At 33.3% G+C, this 18,581-nt stretch overlaps 1 protein-coding gene across 1 annotated transcript in view; it reads right to left on the bottom strand.

Moving 5' to 3' along the window:
- PLA2R1 (phospholipase A2 receptor 1) overlaps nt 1-18,581 on the bottom strand; it is a 178,670-nt gene that overhangs the window by 133,612 nt on the left and 26,477 nt on the right. The window lies entirely within an intron of this gene.

The raw sequence follows: 18,581 nt of genomic DNA, 5'->3' as shown, positions 1-18,581 counted from the left end.
TGGTGGTTCCCTACCTCCTTTGATTGCTGGCAATTCTTTTCTGCCAGAATTGCCTAATGGTGAATTCCTAGAAGATTAGATCTCCAACATTATCTATTATTGTCACTTACTCGCCACCCCACTCTATCTTTTGGCATAGACGATTCTATGCAGCTGGAGAGTAGAGTAATACATTTTCCCCAATGCTTCCCTTTTTATAGAAAACTAAGAACTTTCTAGCTAAGCTCTTCATTTTTTTTTCATTAGATGCTCTGCTTGGTGTCAACTCCAAGAACATCATGCTATTTCCAGGATAAGAACATCACCTGAAACCACATCACTGTGGAGACTAAACCAGCTCTGATACTCAACATCTTCTCAGCTATTTCTTCCCTTCTGATTGGAGGACTGGAGATGGAGAAATAAGCTCTTCACATGGAGAGCTCACAACTTTCCAAGTAAGTGATAACTAATATAATGCCCCCAGCCAGTTTATCCTCTAATGGCCAGGACTTTCTTACTCCTCTCAGTTCCATTTGTGTTCTCTATTGGTGGATAAATTATTTTATCAAGTAGTCCAAGATTGTTTAAGCCACAGTAAAATGTTGCATGCTGATCAAAGTTAGAGGAGATAGCTTATAAAACAGAACATTCATTAACAGATGGAGATGGGGTTGAATGCATAGTGAAAAATAAAATGTGCTGAAATTTCAACCCATAAGATCTGTGTTCAACTGCCTGCTCTTCCATGTTGTATAGGACAAGTCACTTAACCTTCTGAGCTTCTTCACTATAAAATGTAATATTTATAGTAAAATTTGCCTCACAGGATTGTTGTAAGAAAAGAATTTTTAGAAGTTATCTAGCAGAGTGGGGAAGGTGAAAAAGAGAAAAAATTTGTAACACAAGGTTTTGCAAAGGTGAGTGTTGAAAACTATCTTTGCATGTATTTGGAAAAATGAAAAGCCAATAAAAAAAGAACTAAAATAGTACAAATAATTGGAGAATATCTGAACAAATTATAGGAAATGAAAGAAATGAAATAATACTGTGCTATATTATTAAAGTGTTGATTTTAGATAACCTTGGGAAGGCTTGTATGGATTGAGAAGTGAAATGAGCAGAACCATGAGAAAATCTTATAATATTAACAATATAAAAATGAACAATTATAAAAGAGTTCAGAATTTTGGCCAACAAAATAACCAACCATAATTCCTTTTTTTTTCTTAAAGCTTTTTCTTTTCAGAACACATGCACTGATAATTTTCAACGTTCAACCTTGCAAAAATCTTACATTTCACAAATTTTTCTCTCTCCCCCCCATTCCCTCACCTAGATTCAATGTATGTTAAACATGAATCAACTATAATTCCAAAGAACAGATAAAGTATCTACTAACTCCCTGAATGATAAAGATATGCTGGACTAATATGCATATTGAGACACATTTTTGGAAGTGGGCAATATGGAAATTTGTTAGATAATACTTATTTGTGACAAAGATTTTTATCTTGTTTTTCTTTTTCTTTTTCTCTCTCCTCGGGGTGAGTTTGGGGACTTGGGAGGAAAAGGGAAATGGAGGTGGGGAGGGAATCTTGAAAAAAATGTTTTCAAAACTATAGAAGACTATATAAATATAATTGATTATTAAATAATCATACTTTTCATGCATTCCAGACTTATTCTTTTGGTAATATACTTTTAGATCCTAAATTAGTTGTATGAAAGCTACTGTTATCAGGATAGAATTAGAAATAAAATCAAAAGTAGAGAGGAGTATGAATAGTTTTAGTAAAGATTTTATTCCAAACATGGGAGAGTGCCTGAAGAAATCATGTGTTTCCAAAATATTTGCTAAATAATAAGTCATTCAGAATCAAAATATCTTTACCAGATGCTACACGGTCAACAGTAATTTCCCTTCTCTTCTCTCTTCTTTTCCAAAATGGGTTAAAGTTCACTTCTAATATTTATCATTATCTAATCATCTCCTGACTGACTTACTAGAGTTATACTTATTTTTCACAGCAGATAATTCTGAACTTTGCTCTATATCATTTATTTGTTACTTCTTCAGTCTTGAAGTAATTCTTTTTTCTTATGTTCAATTCAACAGGATAAGGATAGGGGTTTTTTTTTTTTTTTGGGTGGGGGTGAGAGGAGGGTGATGTCTTATTAGTAAGAGATAAAAACACATGTATTTAATATTTGGAGATGTACAAAATATTTCCTTATGACAAACTTACAGTTTTTTAACCTCTATTTTAGATATGAAGAAAATGAAACTTTGGACATTGGATAAATTGCCCAAAAATCACATAGCTAGTACATGTTAGAATAGGGATTCAAACCTGACTCTTATCATGTCATGGAGAATGCTCTTCTGTCTATTCCATGGTTTAAAAATATGTGCATTTTTAAAAAAGATTTCCCTTTCCTAGGAAACAACATTATTCAGTGTTGGTGCAGCTGGGAGAATTTCTTCAAGGAAGAACCTTATTTGTCTAGGGAAGCTATGTAACTATTCTCAAAACACCACTTCCCCTCCATGGGGATATTCCTTAGCACTTATATTTTTGCACATTTCTGACTCATCAGTAATTTCTTCCTCTAAAGAGAAAAACAGGAATGAAATTATCTTGAAAGTTCCTTCCTTTAATAAATCCTGATAAATTTACATTTATAGTATGATTTTTAGACTTCAAAAATGACCAGAGTAATAATCTATCAATTTCAGTGGGAAAAACAAGGCAAGATAAACAAAACAACTCAAATTTTTGTTTAAAAAAAATTGATTTTATGTTAAATCTCTCAATAAATTATATATATGAATGTAATGGAATATCATTGTGTCAAAAGAAATAACAAGAATGAGAGATTCAGAGAAGGATGGGAGTTGGGTGAAGTAATGCAGAGAGAAGAAAATCAGAGAAGACTTTATATAATGTCTATAATATTATAAAGGAAAACATCTTTGAAAAACTTAAGAATCCTGGTGAATAAAATGACCAATCAGGACTCCAGAAGACTGAAGATGAAAAAGATTTCTGACATTTCTTGGTAGAAGGGTGATGGGCAAAATGCAGACTTCAGAGCCATGGAGATCCTGAAACTTTTTCGAAAGCTCTTTGAGGTCAAACTATTTTTCTAGTAATATTATTTTATTTGCCTATAAAAAGACTCCATCCTTTTTCAAAAACATAACAATGAGAGGTCAGATTGTCTTCATATACTTCAAAATTACATTTGACAATGAATTGAATAATAAGGAAGATATGAGAGTCCTGCTGTTTTCTGCTGAGTTGGCATTAAGAGATTTGCAAAAAAATAATTAAATAAATAAATAAATGAATGCCAATTTTCTCACAAAAAATTTTTGTTTTGAAAAATAGTTACTTTTCATAAGCACATTTGTATGCTAACATGTCACTGTTTATAATGAATCAATAAATACTGTTAAATTTTTTAAAATTAATTTTATTCCTAAAACAGTGAATATAAACAGACACAACCCACATAAATAAAGATTCTTTGGAGTCCTTGATAATTTTTAAGAATTTAGAGAGGTCCTCAGGACAAAAAGTTTGAGAACCACTAGGCTAGAGATACAGAACGAGGCACATTTTTTCTAATGACCAATTTGTGATTGACTTCTTTTGCATATCTATATTCATTATTATTAAAGAGGTTTTTGTTTTTTGGGAAGGTGGAGAAAAATTAGGGATGATGGAAAGTAGTGATAGTGATATTAAACACAAAAAGAAAAGAATATCAGCAAATCATTCAAAATAACAGAAGAGAGCAGAAGGAAGTTTAGAAGGGAATACAGACAGGCTGGGCAGTATTGATAATCTCATGATACGTATGAAGTATATAAGGAACCCATGCTATGTACATAGTATAGTCACAGGCAGTATTCTTGTTCTACTCTTCCTTGTTTAGGAGATGTTTGCATTTGTTGAAGTTTGCCATGTTCATAATGATTAAAAGGAAAAATTTTAAAGAAAAAATAAATTTACTGATTTGTAGGGATATAGTTAAGAGATTCACTGTATGACCAGAAGTCTTACACATATGCAAACAGACTTATGGTTTTTAAAAGGGCTCTTAATAGCTTTTTATTTTTCTAAATATATGCAAAGATAACTTTCAATATTCATCTTTGCAAAACCTTGTGTTTGAAATTTTTCTTCCTCTCTCCACCTTTCCCCTCCCCTTGCTGGCAAGTAATCCAATGTAAGTTAGACATGTGCAATTCTTCTAAACATATTTCCACATTATCATGCTGCACAAGAAATATCAGACTGAAAGGGAGGGGAACATGAGAAAGAAAAAAAAAAAAAAAACCCAAGCAAAAAACCAACAACAAAAAGGTGAAAATACAAATCATTGACCTATTCAGTTTCTATAATTCTCTCTGGATGAGAATGACTCTGTCCAGCAAAGTCTATTAGAATTGTCTTAAATCACCTCATTGTTGAAAAGAGCCAAGTTCATTACAGTATATTATCATAAAATCTTCTTGTTGCTGTGTACAATGTTATCTTGGATCTGCTCACTTCACTTACCATCAGTTCAAAAGAAAGGTTTTTTGTTTTTGTTTTTGTTTTAAATGGCTAGGGAGGAGATTATTGTCATTCAAGCATTCTGATCGGGTCTTTGTGATCTCATTTAGGGTTTTCTTGGCAAAAATACTGGAGTGGTTTGCAATTTCCTTCTCCAGCTCATTTTATAGATGAAAAACTGAGATAAACAGGGTTAAGCGGCTTGCCCAGATCCCATAGTTAGTGTCTGGGTCCATATTTAAATTTAGGTCTTCTTGACTCCAGGCCCTGTGCTCTATTCCCTGTGACATAGCTGCCCAGTTAATAGATAGGTTATGGACAAATAAATGCTAGGCTATTGAAATCAGGGAGGAATGAATACATTTTTAAAACTTCCAGGCTGTCTTTGTTTGAAAATAAAAGTAACAGAATGACAACTTCTAAAGTCAGATACATCATTCAGATACATCCTTAAGTTGAAGTAACTCAATCCAATTCCCTGTTACTTGAGATTTGAAATGCTGATGTGGTCATGGTTCAGTGGGTGGTAACTGCAACACCTAAGAACTTACGTGCTTCAAAGATTCAAGATATTAAGAGATAATCTAGTCTAACCTCATTTTATAGTTGATGAAATAGAAGCTCTACAGAACCAGAAGATCACTGTATACTTCAACAACAATACTGTATGAGGATGTATTCTGATGGAAGTGGAAATCTTCAACATAAAGAAGATCCAACTCACTTCCAGTTGATCAATGATGGACAGAGGTAGATACACCCAGAGAAGAAACACTGGGAGGGGAATGTAAATTGTTAGCACTAATATCTGTCTGCCCAGGTTGCATGTACCTTCGGATTCTAATGTTTATTGTGCAACAAGAAAATGATATTCACACACATGTATTGTACTTAGACTATATTGTAACACATGTAAAATGTATGGTATTGCCTGTCGTCGGGGGGAGGGAATAGAGGGAGGGGGGGTAATTTGGAAAAATGAATACAAGGGATAATATTATAAAATATATATATATATAATAAAAAAAAAAAAGAAATAGAAGCTCTACTTTAGAGCTGACAAATCTAGTGCTCTTTCTACCATAGTATGAAAAATTTCTAAATGTCTTTAAGTACGATGATTCATTAAATCATCATTTAAGATAGCTATCATCATGGCATTTCAAAAAAACAAAAAAACAAAAAATTGTAACTGTATGTGTAATACTATAATATAAGTATTTATCAAGCCTATGCAGAGAATGGGATGTCCTGGTTAAGTCCCATTTTGCTCAATAGGAAGTTGCCATATGTGTAGCCTCACATTTGCCTTTCAAAAAGTCCTCAAAATTAATCCTAGGCAAGAACTTTCAGCATTTATTGGTACCAATAAATATACCACCTCAAGAAAAGAATTCTATTCCCTTATAACAGGTAAAAAAATAACAGCTCCTTCTCCCCCCCCATCTATTTATAATAGGCTCTGGTTTGAACACCATTAATCTCCATAAATTCACTGAGGAGACACTATAATTATCTTCAAAAAGACTGCAAGGAGATCCAATACATGTATCAACAATCCTATTGTATTATACGTGCCCATCTGTGTTAACTGTAACAAGAGAAGATGTGAAAATAAACTACTATTCCTTGATATCTGTAGCTGTCAAATTTCAAAAACGATAAAAATCAAATGTGGAAGGAATCAAGATTGATTATATACGTCAAGGACATCAGTTCTGCTTGAACACTGATTAACTGATTAATGCAGTGCTGCCAGAATTACTAAGGCTCTTTCCAGGAAAATGTTATTATATTTCCCTTCATAATTACAAGTTCTAGAGTAGAAAAAGAATTGATTTACTCAAAGTAATTGAGTAGAAAGAGCACCAGATTTAAAGACAGAGAAACTACATTCAAATCCCTGGCCTGCCACTATCTATGTGATCTTGGGCACCTTATTTCATGTATACTGACCTGCCTTGTCTTTAAAATGAAGAGATTGAACTCGATGACCTCTAAAATGACATCTAACTCTAAGTCTATATCATTAAACTGTTACTCATAAAAAATGCTCCAAAGTTTAGATTTTTCCTTAATGTTGCCCAAATACATAGATGCAGAATTGCTAAATGAAATATCAGACTGTACAAGAAGAAATTTGACCTTTACCTATAGGAATAATCTCCATTTTTTGCAAAGGAGGAGGAAAGAAGTCATAAAGTCATCTTCCTTTGCCAGAAGAACTTAAATTCAGTTTCTTTTACACTAATAACAAGTGGCATATGAACAATTCCTGGAAATTTGGTCCTTGAAACTTGGCCTGGAAAATGATAATTAGTCCAATCTACATTAGACTAGTACATACTACAGTGGATCTGTGGTCTCATTGATGTAGGTGCTCTTTGCATCACTCATTTATGCCTGCAGATACTGTAAAATCTTGTCTATCACCTCTCATGAATTGACCAAAAGAGGGTTCCTCTAGGCAGTCCCCCAACTCAAATATATTTAGGTTGCTGTTCAGTCATTTTTCATTTTTCTCTGACCCTCTGTAATTCCTTTTGGGGTTTTCCTAAAAAAGATACTACAGTGGTTAGTTATTTACTTCTCTAGCTCATTTTGCAGATAAAGAAACTGAGGCAAACAGGGTTAAATGATTTACCCAGCCTCTTATAGCTAATAAATATCTGAGATCTAATTTGAATTCATGTCCTCCTGATTCCAGACCTGACACTCTATTTCCTGTCCACCCAACTGTACTATCTAGCTGTCCTTAAAAAGTAACCACTTTTTACTACTAATGAAGTTACATGTAGGCTTCTGTTGTTTATTCCATTTTCTCAACACAAGCTCAGAACTGTATAGTAATGGATGTGCTGTCTAAAGCAAATGTCTTAATTTTTTTTTGTACTTAATCATATTTTTTCTAATTACATGTAAAGATTGTTTTCAACATTTATGTTTGTAAGATTTTGAGTTCCAAATTTTTCTTCCTCTCTCACTTTCTTCCCTCATTCTCCAAAGCAGCAAATAATCTGATATAGATTGCACAAGTACAATCATGTTAAACATATCACTTTAGTCATGTTGTGAAAGAAGAATCAGAACAAAAGAGAAAAAAAACATAAGAAAGAAAAAGAAATAATAAAAAACCCAGAGTGAAAATAGTATGTATCAATCTGCCTTAGATTCTATAGTTCTTTTTCTGGGTGTGGACAGTATTTTCCATCACAAGTTTTTTGGAATTTTCTTGGATCATTGTATTGCTGAGAAGAGCTAAGTCTGTCATAGTTGACTATCAAACATTATTGCTGATACTGTGTACAATATTCTCCTGGTCCTGTTCATTTCAATCAGCATCTGTTCATGTAAATCTTTCCTGATTTTTCTGAAATCCACCTGCTCACCATTATTTATATAACAAGAGTATACTATTATATTCATATATAACAACTTGTTCAGCCATTCTCCAGTTGATGGGCATCCCTACAATTTCTGATTCTTTCCCACTACAAAAAAGAGTTGCTTTAAATATTTTGTGCATGTGGGCTCTTTTACCTTTTTATATTAAGTCTTTGGAATTCAGATTTAGTAGTGATATTGCTGGATCAAAGGGTATACTCCTTTTGATTGCCTTTGGTGAGTAGTTCCAAATTGCTTTCCAGAATGGTTAGATCAGGAAACAACCAACAATGCGTAAGATTTCCAATTTTCCCGCATCTTCTCCAACATTTATCATGTTTCTTTTCTGGTATATTAGTCAATCTGAAAATGAGGCAGTAGCTCAGAGTTATTTTAATTTGTATTTCTCTACTCAATAGTGATGTAGAATATTTTTTCATATGACTACAGATAGTTTTAATTTCTTCAAAAATAAGACAGTTTTTATTTTTATCCTTTGTCAATTTATCAACTGAGGAATGACTTATAGTTTTATAAATCTGATTCAGTTCTCTATATATTTGAGAAATGTGGCCTTTTTCAGGGAAAAAACTGTTTCCTATCTTTCTGCTTTCTAATTTTGGTTGCACTGGTTTTGTTTGTGCAAAACCTTTCTGATTTCATATAAACAAAGTTACCAATTTTGCATTTCATAATGTTGTCTATTTCTTGTTTGGTCATAGATTCTTCCCTTCTCTATAGATTTCACAGATAAACTATTCCTTACTTTCCTAATTTGATTATATCATAATTTATGTCTAAATCATGTACCCATTTGGACTTGGTGTGATGTTGGGATTACTAGGTGAGAACTGAGGTTGTCTGGATGGTGACAAGGTGAGAATTCAGGTTTTTTTCTTAGAAACATGTGGAATTCCTCTATTTCATTGAATGACCATCTTCTTCCATGGAAAAAGATGCTAAACTTAGCTGGGTACATGCATGTCCACTCACATAGTGGACTTCCAGGTCCCATTTTTGATGGAAATTCAAAGGCAGATAGCCTTCTAACCATGTTAGCCAGTAGTCCTTTATTTCAGGAAGCACAAGAATCTCATTCTAAATATCATCAGGCTGCTCGAGCTTTACGTTTACAATTTGGAATCACAAGAGAGGAAGCTAGGAGCATAGTAAAAAGCTGTACAGCTTGTCTTCCTTTCCATGCTCCTACACTCCCTCCAGGGAAGAATCCTCGTGGTTTGAGACCCAATGAAATCTGGCAAATGGATGTGACCCATTATAAATCTTTTGGTCGTCTATCTTTTATTCATGTCGTGGTAGACACCTTTTCAGGATTCACATTTGCAATGCCAGCAGCAAAAGAGACAGCCCGAGTGGTCACTGAATTCCTTATACAAGCTTTTGCAATTATGGGTGTGCCACAAGCAATAAAAACAGACAATGGACCTGCATATACGTCCAAACATTTTACACACTTTTGTGCACAGTATAAGATTTTACATACCACGGGCATACCCTTTAATCCTCAAGGGCAGGCAATAGTAGAGAGAAGAAACAGAGATATTAAGACACTCCTCCAAAAACAAAAGAAAGGGGGCTGGAGAGCGGCCGCGAAGGGGGGCCGCCTCTCACCCGGAGCGCAGCGCATGTTCGTGGGGCACCTGGTGCTAAATCATTCGTAGACAACCTCAGTTCTCACCTAGTAATCCCAACAGTGTGAGATGTGTGAAGTGATTGATCTCTGCCTAATTTTTGCCATACTATTTTCTAGTTTTCCCATGAAGTTTTTATCAAATAGTGAATTTTTATTCTAGAAATTGGAGTCTTTGGGTTTATCAGGCAGTAGGTTACTATATTATGTATCTAATCTATTCCACTGATAAACCACTTTTGATCTTAGTACCAAATCATTTTCTTTGCATTTATTTTCACTAATTCTCTTGATAGTCTTGATCTTTTGTTTTTCCATATGAATTCTGTTATTATATATATTTTTTAGCTCTACCAAATAATTTTTTGGAGTTTTGGGAGTTGATTGGCACTAAATAAGTAAATTAATTTTGCCAGAATTTTAATTGTATTCATATAATTCCTGGGTTTGTTTGTGTTGGCAGGTAGATGCCTAAATATTTCATATTGTCTAGTATTTTAAATGGAATTTCTCTTTCTAACTTTTGCTTCTGGGCTTTTATGGTAATATATTAAAAAAACCTGAAGATTTATGTGGATTTATTTTATATCCTGCAAATGTAATAAAGTTATTGTTTCAAGTAGTTATTTATATTTAAAAGAAAAATCCATTTATTTCTATGCTCTCTAGTGTTTTTAATAGGAATAGGTGCTGTATTTTATCAGGTTTTTTTTGTGAATCTATTGAGATAATCATATGATTTCTATTAGTTTTGTTATTGATGTGGTCAATTATGCTGATAATTTTCCCAATATTGAACCAGTTCTGCATTTCTAGTATAAATTGCATCTGGCCATAGACTGTTATCCTTGTGATAAATTGCTTTAATCTCTTTGCTAGTACTTTGTTCAAAGTTTTTGTATGAATATTCTTTAGGGAAAATGGAATTTTTCTGTTTCAGCTTTTCACGTTTTAGGTATCTTCACAATATTTATGTCATAAAAGGAATTAGGTAGCACTCATTCTTGGCCACTATTATAAAGTGTTAGAATTAATTGTTTTTTAAATCTTTGGCAGAATTCACTTGTAAATCCATCTAGTCCTGGAGATGTTTCTTGGAGTGTTCAATGATGGCCTTTTCAGTTTCTTTTCCCAAAAAAGGGTTAAGTATTTTATTTTTTCTGTTAATCTGGGCAATTTATATTTTTGTAAATATTCACATCCATTTCAATTAGATTGTCAGATTTATTGGCATAATAACTGGGCAGTTGGAGAAATAACTCCTAATTATTGCCTTAATTTCCTCTTTATTGGTTGTAAATTTACCTTTTTCATTTTTGATACTGATTATTTGGTTTTTTTCTTTCTTTATTAAAATCAAATTAACCAAATATTTATCTATTTTATTGAATTTTCCCAATAAAATCAGCTCTTAGTTTTATTTATTAAATAGTTTTCTTCCTTTCAATTTTATTAATCTCTCCTTTGATTTTTCATAATTTTTAATTTGATATTTAATTGGGTTTTTTAATTTGTTCTTTTTCTAGCTTTTTAAAGTTACATGCCCTAAAGAATGAGATCATAAATAGATTAGAGGAACAGAGGATAGTCTACCTCTCAGACCTGTGGAGGAGGAAGGAATTTATGACTAGAGAAGAACTAGAGATCATTATTGATCACAAAATAGAAGATTTTGATTACATCAAACTAAAAAGTTTCTGTACAAACAATACTAATGCAAACAAGGTTAGAAGGGAAGTAACAAATTGGGAAAGTATTTTTACAATTAAAGGTTCTGATAAAGGTCTCATTTCCAAAATATATAGAGAATTGATCCTAATTTATAAGAAATCAAACCATTCTCCAATTGATAAATGGTCAAAGGATATGAACAGACAATTCTCAGATAATGAAATTGAAACTATATCCACTCATATGAAAGAATGTTCCAAATCACTACTGATCAGAGAAATGCAAATTAAGACAACTCTGAGATACCACTATATACCTGTCAGATTGGCTAAGATGACAGGAACAAATAATGATGAATGTTGGAGGGGATGTGGGAAAACTGGGACACTAATACTTTGTTGGTGGAGTTGTGAAAGAATCCGGCCATTCTGGAGAGCAATCTGGAATATGCCCCAAAAGTTATCAAACTGTGCATACCCTTTGATCCAGCAGTGCTACTACTGGGCTTATATCCCAAAGAAATACTAAAGAGGGGAAAGGGACCTGTATGTGCCAAAATGTTTGTAGCAGCTCTTTTCATAGTGGCTAGAAACTGGAAGATGAATGGATGTCCAACAATTGGAGAATGGTTGGGTAAATTATGGTATATGAAGGCTATGGAATATTATTGCTCTGTAAGAAATGACCAGCAGGATGAATTCAGAAAGGCTTGGAGAGACTTGCATGAACTAATGCTGAGTGAAATGAGCAGAACCAGAAGATCACTATACACTTCAACAACAATACTGTATGAAGATGTATTCTGATGGAAGTGGATATCTTCAACATAAAGAAGATCCAACTCACTTCCAGCTCATCAATGATGGACAGAAACAACTATACCCAGAGAAGGAACACTGGGAATTGAATGTAAAATATTAGCACTACTGTCTATCTACCCAGGTTACTTATACCTTCGGAATCCAATACTTAATGTGCAACAAGAAAATTGGATTTACACACATATATTATATCTAGGTTATACTGTAACACATGTAAAATGTATGAGATTGCCTGTCATCTAGGGGAGGGAGTAGAGGGAGGGAGGGGAAAATATGGAAAAATGAATACAAGGGATAATGTTATAAAAAAATTACTCATGCATATATATTGTCAAAAAAGTGTATAGTTATAAAATTAATAAAAATAAAGTTGCATGCCCAATTCATTAATTTCTTTTTCCTCTATTTTATTTATGTAAACCTTTAGAGAAATAAAATTTCTCCTAAGAATTGATTTAGCTGCATCTCATAAGTTTTAGTAGTTGTCTCATCATCATCATTCTCTTTGTTTCTGTGATTTGCTGTTTGACCCACTCATTCTTTGGGTTTAGGTTATTTTGTTTCCAATTAATTTTTAGCCCATCTTTCCTGGACCTTTATTACATGTAATTTTTTTGTAATATGATATGAAAAGAATACATTTAAGATTTCTGTCTTTATGTATTTATGAAGTTTTTTATGCCATAAAACATGGTCAATTTTTATATAGATATCATATAACACTGAGGAAAAGATATATTCCTTTCTATCCCCATTCAATTTTCTCCAGAGATCTATCATACTTATTTTCTAAAAATTCTGTTTACCTTCTTAATTTTTTTCTTGTTTATTTTGTGGTTAGACTTATGTAGTTCTTACAAAGGGAGGCTGAGATCCTTCATAATCGTATAATTTTGCTCTCTATTTCTTCCTGGAACTCCCTTAATTTCTCTAAGACTCTGGATGCCATACCACTTGGTGCATGAATGTTGAGTATTATAATCACTTCATTTTCTATGGTACCTTTCAAGTAAGCTGTATTTTCCTTCCTTATCTCTTTTAATTAGATCTATTCTTGCATTTAAGATCAAGATTGCTATCCTTGCTTTTTTGTTTACTTTAGCTGAAGCATAATAATAGTCTGCTCCAGTTTTTTACCTTTACTCTGTTTATATCTCAGCTCCAAATGTATTTCTTAAAAATAACATATTTTAGGATTCTGATTTTTAATTCATTCTGCCATCTACTGCCATTTTATGGAAGAGTTCTTCCCGTTCACATTCACAGCTATATGATTACTAACTGAATATTTCCCTTCATCCTATGTTCCTCCATTTATACTTTTCTCTCTCCTTTCTTCCTGTCTGGCTACTACTTCCCTCAATTTGCCCTATTTCTTTTCTTTTGTCTTTCCTTTCCTAATTTCTTGTGGAGTAAAATAAGTTTCTATAATCAATTGAGTGTGTATGTTATTCCCTCTTTGAGCCAAATACAATAAAAGTTCAAACAATGTTCACCTCCTTTCTTTTTTCACTCTACTGTAATAGATCTTTTGCATTTCTTCATATGATGTAATTTACCCTATTTATTCTTCCTCCTCCTTTTGTCTTCTGCTACAATCCTTTTATTCACCCCCTTGATTTATCTATTTATTTATAAAGATACACTTTCCAAGGGTTACAAGTATCATATTCCCATGAAGGAATATTAACAGTTTAATCTTATTGTGTAATTTTTTCCTTTTCCTTGTTTATCTTTTTATGTTTATTTTGAGTTTTGAATTTGAAAATTGAATTTTCTCTTCAGCTCTGTTCTTTTTTATCAGGAAATGTTGAAATTTGCCTACTTCATTGAATATCCATCTTTTTCCCTGAAAGATTATGCTCAGTTTTAATGGGTATGTGATTCTTGGTTGCAATCAAACTCCTTTGTTTTCCAGAATATTATATTCTAGGCTCTCCAATCCTTTATTGTAGAAGAAGCTAATTCCTGGGTAACCTTGACTGTGGCTCCTTGATTTGTGAAATGCTTCTTTCTGGCTGCTTGCAATATTTTCTCCTTGACCTGATAATTCTGGAATTTGGCTACAATATTCCTTGGAGTTTTGATTTTGGGATCTCTTTCAGGAGATAATCACTGGATTCTTTCAATGACTAGTTACACTCTAGTTCTGAGGTATCAGGGCAGTTTTCCTTGATTGTTTCTTGAAAGATGCTGTCCATGCATTTTTTTTTTTTGATGACTTTCAGTTAGTCCATTAATTCTTAAATTATCTCTCCTGAGTCTATTTTTCATTGTCAGTTGTTTTTACAATGAAGTATTTTGTATTTTCTTCTATTTCTTCATTCTGATGATTTTGTTCTTTTCATTCTTGATGTCTCATAGAGTCATTAATTTCCACATGCCTAATTGTAATATTTAAGGAATTATTTTCTTTAGTTAGCTTTTGTATCTCTCTTTCCATTTGGCCAATTCTATTTTCAAAAGAGTTGTTTTCTTCAGTGGATCTTCCCCACCCCACCCCCAATTCCTGACTTGGCCAATTTTACTTTTTAAGAAATTTTTTTCTTTAGTCATTTTTTGTGCTTCCTTTTCCATGTTGCTGATTCTTTTTTTCAAAATTCTTCTGTATAACTCTCATTTGCTTTCCCAGTTTTTTCCCTGTTCGGGCGCCAAAATGTCAAGGTCTGGGCTAGCTCCTCTGAAGGGCTTAGAATAAGTCCTTGTCAGGATAAGCAAAAGTTTTTGCTCCACTTTGGGTGCCAAATTGTAAAGTTCGGTCGTCTCTCAATTATAATCCTTCTCTGGGAGGAGATTTCTCTTTTCTGTATAATCTTTTCCTCTGTGTGCAGGTTTCTTGGGAGTCTTCTGGAGCCTCCAGCCAGAGAGAAGGTAGAATCTCGAATCCTTTTCTTCCTGAATCCTGGCTCTGAATCTCCTCAAGCTTCCTTGAAGTTCTCTCGGGAAGTCTTGTCCTTCTCCAATCCAAACTATTCTTCAGACTCAATGTTGCCTTGTTTTATTCTCCCAGAGAATGGGCTTGTGGGTACTGCAGGGGCTTGTGGGAACTACTTACAACCAATGAATTTGCTTGTTTGAACTAAAGGTGTAAATTTTGAGCTAGAGAATTGTTAAGTACCAACTTAGCACTTAGCAAGAACCTAACATATTTTCTTATTTCATTTTAAAAATCTTTTATGAGCTCTTCCAAGAGAACTTTTTGGGCTTCATACCAATTCATATTTCCCTTTTAAGGCTTCACATGTAAGCATTTTCACATTGTTGCCCTCTTTTGAATTTGCTTTAATCTTCTGTCAACATATTAGCTTTCTATGGTCAGAGTTCTTCTTCTTCTTCTTCTTTCTTCTTCTTTTTTTTTTTTTTCTCATTTTAAAAAATTGAGCTCTGCTTCTTAACTGCAAGGGACCTTATCTCAAGCTTCTTGTGCAGGGGCAAGAGGTCTGTCTGGTCACTGGCTTTCCATATCAAGGCATCAAGTGCTTGTAACTTGCCCATTGACCTGGTATGGCCCAGCCTAGTCATGCTTCTTGTACTGAGGTCCAGTGCTGGCAATTTGCCTTTTATTATGGGACTGGAGACCTCAAAGCTGAGACTTCTAAAGACTTCCCCGGACAATATCTGTCCTGGGTTTTATTCCCCTTTTGTCCAAGTGAGATCGACTTTTCCTGAATCCTTCTAGATTATCTTAAGCTGGAAGACTTGTCTCTTGGCCTTTTTGTGAGTTCTGTCCAGAATCCTTCTAGAGGCTTGATTTAATGTTGTTTCTGAAGGAAACTAGAGAGGGCTCAGGCAATTTCTTGGCTTCTCTACACCATCTTGGCTCCCAAAGCAAATGTCTTGCTCCACTTATTATCTCATACTTTTAAAACAAGGTCCCATTTAAGGAAACTGAACTTCAAAAATACAGTGCTATTTGAAGTGGATAAGAAAATTTTAGTGTTAGTGTAATAAATGGTAAGAGCCTGCCACAGACTATTTTCAAGTACTGTGAAATGACTAAATTATTTTCTACTTTTCCTTGACTTTTCTAGAAAGAGAATACCTTAATGACATTAATCATACTTATATAATTCTTTCAGATTATTCTATTTTAAAAGCTCTGACTAGGCCTGTACACAGACAAGAGAAATAATAAGAAACCCATTAGAAGATATTTTCTTCTTTCAATTACTCCTTTTGTGAATTCAGGCCTGATTCTGCTTAATTAATTGACGAGCATTTATTTAGTGCCTACCATGTTTCAGGGTGCTATGCTAAGTTCTGGGGATATAAAAAATGCAAAAGATAGCCCTTGCCTTCAAGGAGCTCATAATCTAATGTGGAAGTCAACATGTTAGCAAATATTACAAAGCAATTTTTATATATAAGATAAATAGGAAATAATTAAAAGAGGGAAATCACTGGAATTAAAATAAATACTTAGAGAAAAAATTTCTGAGGAAAAATCTGTAAATTCAGATTTATAGACTTGAAGAAAAAGAGTTAAAAACACTGAAATCTACAATATTAAGGTAATGGTGGGATCCTCAATATCAACTTCTTTTTTCTTGTTTACAACATAAGATTTTAAACATTTATGCTCAAAAACAACAGCAAAAACAATACTTCATATTTACATGCAAATTTCTCTCAAAAGTATTTTGCAGATAAAAAAGCTGAGTGAGACTCACAGAGAATAAGTCATTTGTCCAAGTGGCCACATGCCTAGGAGCTGAAAGTTGTGTCTTCATATTGGAATCTATTGCTCTTTCTACTATACCATATTGTCTCCTCCCCTCTTCTGAATAGGCAATGTTTACATTAGAAAGAGGATAAAAATAAAATTAAAGTTGAGTGCTTTGTCCACATTCTTGACAAAATTTGCAATGAAACAATCTATTCACGTTTTAATTTCATAAATAATTTAAATTGGCTTGAAGGAAAAGGAAAGGGGAAGAGAATAAGTATTTATTTATATAGTACCTACATGTTCCAGGCATTGTGCTAAGTGCTTTTATAAATATCACCTCATTTGATCCTTTCAAGCCAAAGAAGTAGGTATTATTATTATTTATCTACGTTTTATAGTTGAGGAAACAAACAGTCATCAAAGTGACTCATATAATCAGTAAATATTTGAGGACAGATTGAACTCTGATCTTCTCTGACTCCAGGCCCAGTTCTCTATCAACTGTACTGCCAGAAGTTTCTAATTTAAATTCTATTATCTAGGAGGTTGAGAATAACTAAAGATAGATACATTCAAAGTGTCTAAAGATTTAGTATCAATACAACTCCATATAGAGCCAAAATTCATTATTAACATCCTCTATACGGTATCAGTCTTTAGTTTCTAATCTATTTATTATATAATTATTACATTTTATCTATTCTTTCCCCTTTTCCTACAAATATTTACAAGTCTTTCTCATCTTTTAAAAAGTTTTCTCTAGACTCTGCTATTCCCTCAGGTTATTGTCCTACATCTCACCTCTCTCAGCTGAATGAAAGAAAGAAAAAAACAGTAATGGTTCACTTTTCTGTCCTTTCATTTTCTTCTCAAATGTTCACCATCTGGCTTCTGACCTTGTTATTCAACTCATACTGTTTTCTTCAGTTACCAACGCTATCTTAATTGCAAAATCTGATAGCCTTTTCACAATCCTTTTCCTTTTTGACATAAGTCATTTGACTATCTTCTCCTTCTCACCTCCTTCTGCCTTCTCTCTGAGTTTTCTTTCTTTTTTTTTTAATAATAGCTTTTTATTTTCAAAATAAATACAAAGACAGTTTTCAAATTCACCCTTGAAAAACCTTTTGTTCCAAATTTTTCTCTCTCTCCCCATCTCCCCCCAGACAGAAAGTTATTCAATGCATGTGCAATCCTTCTATACATATTTTCATATTTATCATGCTGTGCAAGAAAAATCAGATCAAAAGGGAAAAAATGAGAGAAAAAACAAGCAAGCAAACAATAACAACAAAAAGATGAAAATACTATGTTGTGATCCATGTTCAGTCCCCACAGCTCTCTCTCTGGATGAAGATGGCTCTCTCCATCACAAGTCTATTGGAATTGGCTTTAATCACCTCATCTTGAAAAGAGCCAAATACATCAGAGTTGATCATCACATAATCTTGTTGTTGCTGTGTACAATGTTCTCTTGATTCTACTCACTTCACTTATCAGTTCACATAAGTCTGAGTTTTTCTTAATCCTGATCTTAGTTCTCCTACCAATCTGATATTTTCTCTGCTGATAATTCAAATCTACAGAAGCAGCATGAGTGTCTCTTCCAAGTTTCAGTTCCACTTCATGAATTGCCTCTTGAACATTTAGAACTGGACATCCATAGGCATCTCAAAGTCAAAATGAGTTAGAGGTAACTGTGATTTATATAGCACTGAACTTGGAATCAGGAAGATTTGGGTTAAAGTTATATCTTAGACATTTGCTGTAGGATACTAGACACGTAACTTTTCTGTACTTCAACTTTTCTACCACATAGTGAAGAGGTTAGATTTAAT

Source organism: Sminthopsis crassicaudata, chromosome 3 (assembly GCF_048593235.1).
Source record: "Sminthopsis crassicaudata isolate SCR6 chromosome 3, ASM4859323v1, whole genome shotgun sequence".
In the NCBI taxonomy this organism is placed as follows: domain Eukaryota; kingdom Metazoa; phylum Chordata; class Mammalia; order Dasyuromorphia; family Dasyuridae; genus Sminthopsis; species Sminthopsis crassicaudata.
Note: the sequence above shows the minus strand (reverse complement) of the source record. Positions and strands in the feature narration are given on the sequence as shown.